Raw genomic sequence first — 13,684 nt, forward strand, 5'->3', positions numbered from 1 at the left:
ATAGACCCGATCTGGCCACCATTTTACATTCTGTGTTTTGCCAGTGTAGGGAGAGGTTGCTGTGTGGAATTGGGGAGCTGCAAGATCAGCCCTGCATGTCTCTCGTAGACCAAATCTTTCTTACATTAAAAGGGTTTTCCAGGACGTTTGTACCGATGACCTATCCTCTGGATAGGTCATCAGTATCTGATTGGTGGGGGTCCGACCCTGTGAGCGTCTCGGCCTTCTCTGTACTTACAAAGCACAGCACCATACATTAAATAGCGGAGGTGCTTGGTATTGCGCTCAGCCCCATTCACTTTTATGGGGCTGAGCTGCGCCTAGGCCACTTGAACGATAAATGAGTCGTCACTGGCCTCAGAAAAGCTTAGGCTACATGCACACGACTATTTTGCATCAGTGTGTGCATCCATTTTCTGGCCATGTGTCCGTTTTTAATGTCCATTTTGCATCCGTTTTTCATGTCCGTTAAAAACAGAGAAGAAAAATGGACGATTTTGATTGGCAGTTACTTCTAGACCCACCCTTCTGAGAACACCCACAGGATGGTAGGCCCCCAGCTAAAATAATGTCCCCCATAGTGTAGGATTTTTTTGTTGTTGCTGCCCCCAGCTTTAATAATGTCCCCATGTAGGCCCCCAGCTAAAATAATTTCCCCCATAGTGTAAGATTTTTTTTTTTACTGCCCCCAGCTTTAATAATGTCCCCCATGTAGGCCCCCTGGTAAAATATTGTCCCCCATAGTGTATGATTTATTTTTTTATTGCCCCCAGCTTTAATAATGCCCCTAATGTAGTTCCCCATCTTAAATAATGTCCCCCACAGTGTAGGAATTATTTTTTTTAATGTCCCCAGCTTAAATAATGCCCCCAATGTAGGGCCCTATCTAAAATAATTTCCCCCATGGTTTAAATAATGCCCCCATAATGGCCCACTACAGTTATTATTTTTAATTTTTTGTTGATTTTACAAAACAAAAAACCTCACCTTATCCACTTGCTCGCGCTGCAGTAGTCTCTTCTCTCTTCACTGAACGGGACCTGCCAAAGGTGCACGATGATGTCACTGCGCGCTCCCACATGGTTACGTCACCACGCATATCGCAGTTCCTTCGGCAGGTCCTACTCAATGAAGAGAGCAGAGACTGCTGCACCGAAAGTGGATGAGGTGAGTTGTTTTTTTTTAACCCCTCCTGGGTAAAGTGTACCAGTTTTTAACGGCCGTTAGACAGGTGCACTCCTGTCAATCGGCCGTTAAAAAAGGTCCAATTGTTTTTAATGGGTCCGTCTGACCGTGAAAATGGCCAAAAATAGGACATTAAAAGATCGGCCATGTGAATAGCCCCATAGACTTTCATTGGTGTGCATGAGGCCTTAGAGAAGGACACGCTGCTACTGTGAGTGCCGGTGTCTTCTCAAAACAGCTCATTGGCGGGAGTCCCAGGTGTGTGACACCTACCAATTATTTATTGATGACCTATCCTGAGGATAGGTCATCAGTATTAAAGTCTCGGAAAACCGCTTGAAGACATGCGTCTAATCCGGATCAGTCTCTATCCATACACCCCCAGCCCTGTCCGGTCCCATTTGTGAACCCACACAGTAACAGAGCCTCATTGTCCTCCCCTCAGAGTAGTGATGCCCCAAAAAGTCCCCTTAGTTCCCCTACACGTTAAAGGTGCCCCCCAGGCAGTAATGATGCATTCATAATGCCCACTGCAGGTTATGATGCCACTGACACAGTATGATGCTGCCTTAGTGCCCCAACACAGTATGATACACCTTTAGTTCCCCAAACATATGATGCCCCTTTAGCGCCGTCCCATTAGTATTATGTTCTCTCAATGCATCCAAGCCCCCTTCCCAGAATGAACAAAGCTTATCCCTCAGTACAAGTCTCTTCTGGCCTGTGCTGTCCATGGCTACTTCAGCATTCATCCTACAGCTCTGCCATCAGCTCCCTGCTCCACCATTCACCCTGCCAGTTCCTTCCTCCATCATTCCCCCTGTACCTGCTATCGACTCCCTGCTCCATCATTCACTCTGCCACCCTGTTGTCAGCTCTCCGTTTCAACATTCACCCTGCAACCTTGCTGTCAGCTCCCTGCTCCCCTATTCACCCTGCACCCAGTTCTCTCCGTTGGTGGGGTCCAACCTTTGATTGGTCTCAAGCCACTTTCATATACGACAGATAGAGCATGTAGATTTACCTGATGTGAGCTGAGCTGAGATACGCAAAAGGGGACACACACCTTTAGCTGGCACAAAAATGTGCAACTTTTTTACACTAGAACGGTGGTGCAAATTGAATTCTCAATGATGTTGAGCCACACTGACTAGTGGTTGGAGACCACTGCCTCACCACTGTTGCCTTAAGTGGCAGCTTTCAAAGGCAACAGTACGGTGCTCACCTAGTTTTCGCAGAGAAATAAAGTAAATAAGAAAAAGTTGATGCTAGGAATATTAAATGGGGTATTCCTATCTTACACAGTGAAATATCCCTGTTCCCTGACAGATCCTGAGAATGAAGGGATCATAATCCTGTTGTACTTTGTACCTGTCACAGTTATTTCCTGCAAAAAGGCATACTGGTTCTCAGACCATGCACAGCTCCATTAAAATAGTTCTCCAGGTACATCATTAATGTTATTTTCTTTGCCCAGAGCTTATTTTTGCCACATATGGCTGTTTTTCATGACAGCACTTTCCTTCACCTGTTCTTGGCATCACTACATTCTGGCAGGATGTTTACATGCAGAACTTCCTGTTTTCTTCAACTTCCTGCTGGGTTTGCTTTTGATTGATGAATTTTCTCAGGATTATCTGCAGTAGTCATGCCTACTACACCTCCCCTCTTTATGTTAGTTAGGCAGAGGAAGCAATGTGAAATATTACAGAACCAATCATGCTGGGTTTGGTTAGAAGACCAAACAGGAAGCAGGAACCAAGCATGAAAACAGGAAGTTCTGTATGTAAACATCCTGCCAGGATGCAGTGATGCTGAGAACAGGGGAAGGAAAGTTCTTCCATGAAAAATGGCTATATGGGTCAAAAATATGCAGTGTTTCAGGTACACCTGGCAGATAACACACCAATTTCTTTCTGGAAGCAGATAAACCTATTAAAGGGGTTGTCTCACTTCAGCAAATAGCATTTATTATGTAGAGGAAGTTAATGTAAGGCAATAACTAATGTATTGTTATTACCCATATTGCCTACTTTGCTGGCTGGAATCATTTTTCCATCACATTATACACTATTCGCTTCCATGGTTAAAACCACCCTGCAATCCAGCAGCGGTGGCCTTACTTGTATACTATAGGAAAAAGCACTAGCCTATGTATGCTCCCACAGTCCCAGCCACCAGAGATGCTGGTGCTTTTACCTATAGTGTGCACGCACGACCACCACTGATGGATCGCAAGGTGGACGTAACCATAGGAAACGAGCAGTGTATAATGTGATGGAAAAATGAATCCAGCCAGCAAAGGAAGCAATTTGGATAATAACAATACATTAGTAAGTGGCTTGTAATAACTTTCTGTACGTGATAAATGCCACTTGAAGAGGCGAGACAACCCCTTTAAGGAAAAGTATACGAAACAATGTAAAAATGGATGTTGTGATAAATCAGTGCTGTGGCCCCTTCATTCTCAAGATCGATGGCATATCCTAGCAAAATATACACATTTTCTGAGCATACTCTATGTGTAGCACATGTGAATATATAGAACTTTGTAACATACAGTAGAAAGTGTTGTCTTCTTTATCTTCCAGCAGAGTGTAGCCCCTTCCTCCTTACAAGTCCCTTTTAACCATTGTTTAACTACATCCTTTGGAGATACCTAAAGGTTTTTCCACATGCACAATTCAAAACGTTAATGCACATACCTAAGTATGGCAATAAAACAGATAACGTATTTGTTGGGAGTAGTAGTTTATTAGCTGGTCTCTCCTATATCAGACTGCAATATTATGGTGGAGCATATACAATGTCCTAGGCATTTAATGACGGATATGAAAGTTTCATTCAGCTGAAGTGCTCGAGTAATTTCCAGTAAGTGAAGGATATAAATATGGAAGTTATAAATAATGAATATGTGAATGCTGCTCGATAGACCGCACGCTCACTTACGATATAAACATTGTCATATGAGGTACGGCAATATACCCATATGCACAGTCCTATAGAAAATGCAAGTCAGAAACAGAGGCCCTGACCTATAGGTAGTCAAGAATAGTCCAAAAGTAGTCCACTTGCCCATGGCAACCAAGAGCTTCTAATGTTTATCTGCATAACTGTTACTATTGAAAGGAAATAGTATAAAGAAGAAATAAGGTTAGGATAAGGTGCTGAATTAGGTATAAGATAAGGTGCTGAATTACATCCTTTTATTATACTCCAGAGCGGCACTCACTATTCTGTCAATGGTTTCCATTAGGCACAATAGTATTTGGCAAATGTTTGTGCCTTCCATTAAGAATGAAATCACAACAGTGGTGTGGACATGACATCCCTGATCTAATAATATCATATATTGTAGGACCTTAAACACTTAGGGGCACATTTATTAAAGGGGTATTCCCATCTCAATGATCACTGTTTAATCTGTTAATGATTTGACAGAGATCATTTTTGTAAATACATTTAATTACCCAATTCCCACCCTTTTTGAGAAAATAAGTCCCCTCTTACCTGATCGTTGTCTTTAGTCTCCACTGGTTACGGCCACCTCTCCTGTCGAATCCCTCCGGGCTGCGCTTGTGCAGAAGACTGAAGATTTTCTCCCACCGGGCTGCACAATGTCCTGAACGCGCACGCCGCCACGCATGCGCCATGATGACTTCTTCCTGGCCAGTATAGTACAGAGCCGCGAACGCGCAAGCCGACTCTGTACTATACAGGCCAGGAATAAGTCACCATTGCGCATGCACGGCGTGCGCGTTCAGGACATTGCGCGGCCCGAGGGGAGAAAATCTTCAGTCTTCTGCGCATGAATCCAGGAAGTGAACGTCGCGCTCAACAAGGGTATGTATAAAAAGTGAAGATGGGAATACCCCTTTAAGGCCGGTCTTAATAAGCTCCTGCACTGGCTGTGGATTGCCGAAGTTATGTAGAGGCGCCAACCTCTACATAACTTCGATGTATCCACCGCCAATTCTAAATAGAAGACAACTTCCATTTTGTACGCCTAAACCAGGAGTAGAAAATGATGAATGAGATGTGCCTGCCTGCCGGCCCGTCCCCTTTCCCGCCTATGCCACACCTACTTTTTTAGACCTGGCATGAGCGGGGAAGAAGTTGCAGACTCTGCCGCAACATGGTGTGCGACAGAGTCTGCGCCAGATATACTCCACAAAAGTGGCGCATATCTGTTCATAAATGATCCCCTTAGTGTACTGTAACATCTTGGAGGAAACTATAGAAAGGGTGCACAATACCTTTTTAATCCAAACTTTGATAATTTACAGAGGTCTAAATTAAATTACTGCCATTGTCCCATTTTCTTCTCTCTTTTATAAAAGCTTTTGGAGACTAATGTATGCAAGGAACATGAGCCACGTCTACGGTGACATAAACAAGCCCTTATACTGAGAACCAGCTGTACATAGCCTTCCATTTGTTTAAGCCATTTCTCTGAAATACATTCCACAGATACCGCTGCAAAACAAAGCCAATTAGTGCTATAAATCCGAGCTACCACAACCCTCATTATTCCCTCATAATGGAGTAACCGATTATCTCTTCCCATAGGCAGCCTTAACTATCACACATTGCATAAACAGTGGATCTTCTGGCAGCTTCCAATGCAACCCAAGAAGCCCTCCAGGTGCAAGGAGAACCGAAAGGAACAACAACACCCACCAAATGTTAAACCATCATGGGATGAACAAAGATTATTTAGTTTTCAGTTATCTAAAAGTAATTAAACCTTGACAGGAGATTTGGTGTACAAAGTTTTTTGTTTACAAGGTTTATTCCACAATGTTTTTGTCTTACAAACTGGACAATTTCATGAGACAATCATTATCCGGACAATGGGTGTCTGAAGTCATCATAACATGTGCAAGAACAAAATGGACCAAATTTCTACCATTTCATTTCAGAAGGACTAATACAGTGGTTGGGTTTGGGGTGATCCCAATTCCATGCTGGATTCTCCGAATACGTTGAGGTGTCACTACATGTTGCTGCTCTCTGTAGGAGAGGGTAAGGCATGGTGCACCCCAATGGGGAATAAGTCCAGAGAGTCAGGCTTTCTAGTAAACCAGTGTGCTTCTTTACTTGAGGAACTCAAGTACAAAACATTACAGGCAAGGCACTGGGGCTCTGAATGCTCTCTTTTTATACAGTTTCTAGGTGAAGCTGAACTAGAACCTTCTAGTGGGAGAGTGGAGTGGGGAATCAAAGCCTAAACAGAAACAATGTAGACATTTCAGTCTGCCATAGAATTGTAAAGAGGTTCAATACAAGTCTATGGGAAAGACTACGCAGTTTTTTTTCCAGACAAACAAGTCTTCAGATATAAACAACAGAGCTAAACCAGAAGTCAGAAGGTCGTTGTGTCTTATTCCCTCCAAAACTTTGCTTAGTCCCTTGTTGTAACTGTAGAAGAGGATTTCTATGTTCTTAGTGTATTGGTAAAAAGTACCAAAGTCTCTTAGTATTATCTGGCTGTGCATTAACCCTTTCTACAGTGCAGTGGAAATATAGTTCAATAACAGTGATATATTACAGTAAACATATAAAATGTAGTTTAACAATATAAAACAGTATAAGTGCCCACAACAGCATAAATCACAGTGCAAGTTAACCCTGCAAAGTACAATAAAGTGGGTAGATGATGGCTATGCAAACTAGCAATAGGGGCAAATGTCCACAAACGTCCAAAATCCAAAAGTATTCTTGCTCAAGGACACTATACTATGTCAGGGCATCCAGCAGAGAGATTTAATCTGAATGTTCTGTCACAAGCTTCTGGGCATGTATCCTTAAAGGGGTTGTCCAGGATTTTAGTATTGATAGCCAATCCTCAGACTCATCAATATCTGATTGGTTGGGGTCCGACACCTGCACCTTGACCGATAACCTGTTCTGCAGACGTTCTGGTACTGGAAGTTGAAGTGAATGGGAGCAGCACTGAAGCTACCGGCTTCTTTCACTACACAGTGGATGGAGATGTGTAGTTCTGGTGTTGGAGCTACTTGAGAACAGTTGATTGGTGGGGGTGATGCCCTAGAAGACTAAGACCATCACAATAGTGATGATGCTTGGCTCCCCAGAGATTAGCTGTAGTTGATGGGGGCATGCAGAAGCAAGTGTTTAAAGGGGATTCCCCAAAACACACACTTATCCAGAGTATAGAGGATAAATATCTGATTTGTGTGAGGTCTGACTACTGGGACCCCACCAGTCATGAGAATGGGGTCCTATGTCCTGTATGGAGCAGTAGGTTGAGCACTGTGCTGCCACCATATTTACGCCTGGAAGCAGGTAAGTCACCTATTATTTTCAGGTCCGGCCAAGTATGTATACGTGTGTGTCTGAAGGGGGGGGAGCTTTCCAAAAATTCTTGCACAACCCCTTTAAAGATGCATAAAATTGATCAAACATTGTGAGATATGATGACAACACAGATTCCTGCAAAAGTGACATGTCTATTGTAAGCATTAAATATATCTTAAGCCGACCTATAACCTCTCCTGACATGTCTCTGTTAGTAACTACTTGCACCCCTCCTTGTAATAACAATTCTGGAGCAACTATTCTTATGACTCTATGTTCTGCCATTCCTCTAGTATTCCTGATAGAAGTTACAAATTAATTTCTAGCAGTTTGAAACAAAGTTCCAGCTGGGTGTTACCAGTTGAGGGTGTGTCCTTGCACAGTTTGACACTGGCTGTTGACTGGTAACACCCATCTAGACCTTTATTGCAGACAAAAAATGCAGCACATAACGTTCTTGTATCCTACACAGTCCGGTAAAAAAAACGTATACTTTTTTATTTTTACAATGGTGAACGGATTCCACTGTATGGCATCAGTCTGAGGCATCCGTTTGACGTATATGTTTTTTATATACGTTAAAAGGATGGGAAAAACGTGATGTGAACCCACTCTAAATGAGATATGTCAGGAGGGGTGACCTACAGATCACAGAGGTTTAACCCCTCAGATACCGTAGTCCGTTGCAAAATTGGATATGTATAAACTTGTTCTAATTGGGATACCCCTTTAATAAGGTATGCAATTAAACAGTACATGGCATGGAATTGTACTTTATTGTAATACTGTGTGCAGATACATTTATTTGTGTAATTTTACTATAATGGTAATAATTTTCCTATGACAAGCCTTTCTAATGGTAACAGATATCAGCACATTACACTAACAGTACCCTTCAGGAGAATTTTAAATAAGATAAAGCGCGTGGAGTGTAATAATTATCTGCAAAGAAGTAAAAATTGTGTTGTTTTTGACTAATGAAACAAATTTTGAACTGTCAGGATCTGCTAAAATCTGATGTATAATGGATCTGACACTGCTTTGTGGTTGCTGTAATAACCAGAATCTCGGCTGAAACAGCTTGTCAGACCTGGTTTTCAAAAATGTGCACTTACCTTTACCAAGACCCTTATCCCTTGATTACTTTTTAGTTTGGAGGGGAGGCTAGCTCTAGGAAGATTATTGGTTGTTCTAAACATCTTCCATTTAAAGGGAACCTGTGAAACATGGTGTCTGAGCTGTAGGCAGCATGTTATAGAGCAGGAGAAGCTGAGCAGATTGATATATAGTTTTATGGAAAAAGATTCAGTATAATTTGTATTTAATTCATTTAAATTGCTCTGTCTGGACTTTGAAGTACAGGGGGCGGTCCTATCAGTGATTGACAGCCTTCCCTCCATGAGGAGGAGGTCCTATCAGTGATTGACAGCCTTCCCTCCATGAGGAGGAGGTCCTATCAGTGATTGACAGCCTTCCCTCTATGAGGAGGTGGTCCTATCGGTGATTGACAGCCTTCCCTCTATGAGGAGGAGGTCCTATCAGTGATTGACAGCCTTCCCTCTATGAGGAGGAGTCCTATCAGTGACTGACAGCCTTCCCTCTATGAGGAGGCGGTCCTATCAGTGATTGACAGGCTTCCCTCTATGAGGAGGAGGTCCCATCAGTGACTGACAGCCTTCCCTCTATGAGGAGGAGGTCTTATCAGTGACTGACAGCCTTCCCTCTATGAGGAGGAGGTCCTATCAGTGATGACAGCCTTCCCTCTAAGACTGTGTATACAGAGATAGCTGACAATCACTGATAGGACCGCCTCCTTAACTTTATCCAGAATGAGCAGGAATTTAAATGGTTAAAATACAAGTTATACTAAATCTTTTCCCTTACAATTATATATCAATCTGCTCAGCTCCTCCTGCTCTGTAAGATGCTGTTTGCAGATTATTTTGCATTTTCATGGTGACAGGTTCCCTTTAACCCTGGACTCAGCCCTATTTCACCTTAAGGACTTGGCCATTTTTTGCAAATCTGACCAGTGTCACTTTAAGTGCTGATAACTTTAAATCGCTTTGACTTATCCAGGCCATTCTGAGATTGTTTTTCGTCACATATTGTACTTCATGACACTGGTAAAATGAAGTAAAAAAAAAAATCTTTTTTATTTATAAAAAAAATACCAAATTTACCAATTTTTAAAAAAAAATTACAAATTTCCAAGTTTAAATTTCTCTTCTTTTATAATACATAGTTATACCTCCAAAAATAGCTATTACTTTACATTCCCCATATGTCTACTTCATGTTTGGATCAATTTGGGAATTATATTTTATTTTTGGGGGATGTTACAAGGCTTAGAAGTTTAGAAGAAAATCTTGAAATTTTTCAGAAATTTTCAAAAAAAACCTTTTTAGGGAGCAACTCAGGTCTGAAGTCACTTTGTGAGGCTTACATAATAGAAACAACCCAAAAATGACCCCATTCTAGAAACTACACCCCTCAAGGTATTCAAAACTGATTTTACAAACTTTGTTAAGCTTTTAGGTGTTGCACAAGAGTTATTGGCAAATGGAGATGAAATTTGTGAATTTCAATTTTTTGGCAAATTTTCCATTTTAATCCCTTTTTTCCAGTAACAAAGCAAGGGTTAACAGCCAAACAAAATGCTATATTTATTGCCCCGATTCTGTAGTTTGCAGAAACACCCCATATGTGGCCGTAAACTACTGTACGGGCACACAGTAGGGCGTAGAGGGAAAGGTGCGCCGTATGGTTTTTGGAAGGCAGATTTTGCTGGACTGTTTTTTTTGACACCATGTCCCATTTGAAGCCCCGCTGATGCACCCCTAGAGTAGAAACTCCATAAAAGTGACCCCATCTAAGAAACTACACCCCTCAAGGTATTCAAAACTGATTTTACAACCTTTGTTAACCCTTTAGGTGTTGCACAAGATTTAATGGAAAATAGAGATACAATTTAAAAATTTCACTTTTTTGGCAGATTTTCCATTTTAATATTTTTTTCCAGTTACAAAGCAAGGGTTAACAGCCAAACAAAACTCATTATTTATGTCCCTGATTCTGTAGTTTACAGAAACACCCCATATGTGGTCGTAAACTGCTGTACGGGCACACGGCAGGGCGCAGAAGGAAAGGAATGCCATACGGTTTTTGGAAGGCAGATTTTGCTAGACTGTTTTTTTTGGACACCATGTCCCATTTGAAGCCCCCCTGATGCACCCCTAGAGTAGAAACTCCAAAAAAGTGACCCCATTTTAGAAACTACGGGATAGGGTGGAAGTTTTGTTGGTACTAGTTTAGGGTACATATGATTTTTGGTTGCTCTATATTACACTTTTTGTGAGGCAAGGTAACAAGAAATAGCTTTTTTGGCACAGTTTTTTTTTGTTATTTACAACATTCATCTGACAGGTTAGATCACGTGGTATTTTTATAGAGCAGGTTGTCACGGACGCAGCGATACCTAATATGTATACAATTTTTTTATTTATGTAAGTTTTACACAATGATTTCATTTTTGAAACAAAATAAAATCATGTTTTAGTGTCTCCATAGTCTGAGAGCCATAGTTTTTTCAGTTTTTGGGCGATTATCTCATTTTTTGTGGGATGAGATGATGGTTTGATTGCCACTATTTTGGGGTGCATATGACTTTTTGATCGCTTGCTATTACACTTTTTGTGACATAAGACGGCTGACAATGGCTTTTTTTACACCGTTTTTTTTTTTTTTTTACGGTGTTCACCTGAGGGGTTAGGTCATGTGATATTTTTATAGAGCCGATCGATACGGACGCGGAGATACCTAATATGTATACTTTTTTTTTATTTATGTAAGTTTTACACAATGATTTCATTTTTGAAACAAAAAAAATCATGTTTTAGTGTTTCCATAGTCTAAGAGCCATAGTTTTTTCAGTTTTTGGGCGATTATCTTGGGAAGGGTATGATTTTTGCGGGATGAGATGACGGTTTGATTGGTACTATTTTGGCGTACATATGACTTTTTTGATCACTTTTATTACCTTTTTTGCGAAGTAAGGTGGGCAAAATTTCAATTTCCTCATAGTTTTTATTTTTTTATTTTTATGGCGTTCACTGTGCGGGGAAAGTAACATGACCGTTTTATAGATCAGGACGTTGTAATATGTGTAGTGTATTTTATTTTTTACATTTTTATTCAGTGATTTTTTTTATCTTAACTTTTTTCACTTTTTTTTTTTTTTTTTTGACCCAGACCCACTTGGTTCTTGAAGATCCAGTGGGTCTGATGTCTGTATAATACAGTATAGTACACTATATAGTGTATTGTACTGTATTTTACTTACACTTTGTCTGAAAAGATCTATGCCTTTAGCACAGATCTGTTCAGCACCATGGACAGCAGGATGCCTGAGACGGCGTCCTGTTGCCATGGGAACCTTTCCCATCTGCTCAGTTGTGGCCACAACTGAGCAGACGGGGAAGGGTAAGGAGGGGGGCTCCCTCTGTGACCCCATCCTGTCGGGGGGCTGCAAAGGCACAGCAGCCCCCCGATTGGAGAGGGAGGGAGCCCCCTCTTACTGTTAACCTTTTCCATACAGCGGTCCATACGGACCGCAGTATGGAAAGGGTTAAACGGCTGACATCACAGCACAGATGTCAGCAGTTTATACCAGAGTGTCAGCAATGTGCTGACACTCTGGTATACCACTGCCTGCAACACCCCCCCTGCACCACCCGCCGGCATAAAATTATTCAGGGGTGCAGGGGGGGGGGTGAAAAAAACTTTCATTTGGGGCATTTTGAAGTCAGAATCGGCAGAAAGCGCAGCAAACTGCAGGTCTGAATTGACCTGCGGTTTGCTGCTATCGCCGATATGGGGGGGTTCATATGACCCCCCCCTGGCGTTGTGACAGGATGCCCGCTAAATGATTTCAGCAGGCATGCTGTTCCGATTAACCCCCGCAGCTCAGCAATCTCGTTTTAAACTCATGACGTACCGGTACGTCATGGGTCCTTAAGGACTCGGGAAACATGCCATACCGGTACGTCTTGCGTCCCTAAGGGGTTAAGAACTATGAAGGCCACTGTGCTGTTGGGAAATTTTGGGGAACTTTTTTGTACCCTTCTATAGAACTGTGCCTCCACACAATGCTGTCTCTGAGCTTTACAGTTAGTTATTTTCTCCTGATTAGTGTTGAGCGAACCCGAACTGTAATTTGCGAGTTCGGGTACCAGGACCTGAACTTTGCTGGAAATGTTCGGGTTCGAGTTCGGTATTCGGGCATTTAATAAAGTTTTTGAAAGGCTGCAGGGCAGCCAATCAACATGCTTTTAAGCTGTGGGCACTTAGAAGCCATCACAGCCATGCCTAGTAATGGCATGGCTGTGATTGGCCGCTGCATCATGTGACCCAGCCTCTATACAAGCTGAATCACGTGTAGCACCGCCCATCAAATCTGAGTAGTGCAGGTATAGGAAGCAGGCAGCTGAAGCGAGGGAGAGTGTTAGGAATCTGGCTATTTGTTTTGTGGGTGACCTAAAATCATTTTTGTGTGCAATACACCAGCTTTGCACCCCTGACACAGAAATATAATAATAAATCTGGCTGTTAATTCTAAGGGTGACCTATAGTGATATTGTGTGCATGCAATGCACCACCTTTGTACCCTGACACAAAAATATAATAGTTAATCCGTCTGTTAGTTCGGCCGGTGACATATACCCATTTTTGGCGTGAGGTACACCTGTACTGCATACGTGACAGGGAAATTAATATAGTTAATCTGTCTGTTAGTTCGGTGGGTGACCTCAAAGAATGAGGAGAGCATCAAATAAGGGACGTGGTCCTGGCCGTGGTGCTGCTGGAGCTGGTGGAGCTTCTGTTGCAGGGAGAGGACGTGGTCGATCTGTGCCAGCTACACGCCCAAATGAAACACCTTCCTCAAGTGCACGTAGGCGTCAGGACGTTCATCGTCATTTTGTAGGCCCGAATACAGGTGTACAAATGGTGAGGCCAGAACAAGTAGAGGCGGTAGTAGATTGGATGGCTCACAGTGCCTCCAGTTCCTTCACATTGTCTCCCACCCGGTCCCCTGCTGAAACTGCATAGTTGGCACCTGCAGCCCATGGGCATCTGTCTTTCACCTCACCCCCTTGCAAATCAGCCAAGCAGTCAGAGC

The 13,684-nt window shown here is 42.3% G+C and overlaps 1 protein-coding gene across 1 annotated transcript in view; it reads right to left on the reverse strand.

Moving 5' to 3' along the window:
• SAMD12 (sterile alpha motif domain containing 12) overlaps positions 1–13,684 on the reverse strand; it is a 608,525-nt gene that overhangs the window by 115,061 nt on the left and 479,780 nt on the right. The gene's annotated exons all lie outside the window — the stretch shown is intronic.

The sequence above is a fragment of the Bufo bufo genome, chromosome 5 (genome assembly GCF_905171765.1).
Source record: "Bufo bufo chromosome 5, aBufBuf1.1, whole genome shotgun sequence".
Classification (NCBI taxonomy): Eukaryota; Metazoa; Chordata; class Amphibia; order Anura; family Bufonidae; genus Bufo; species Bufo bufo.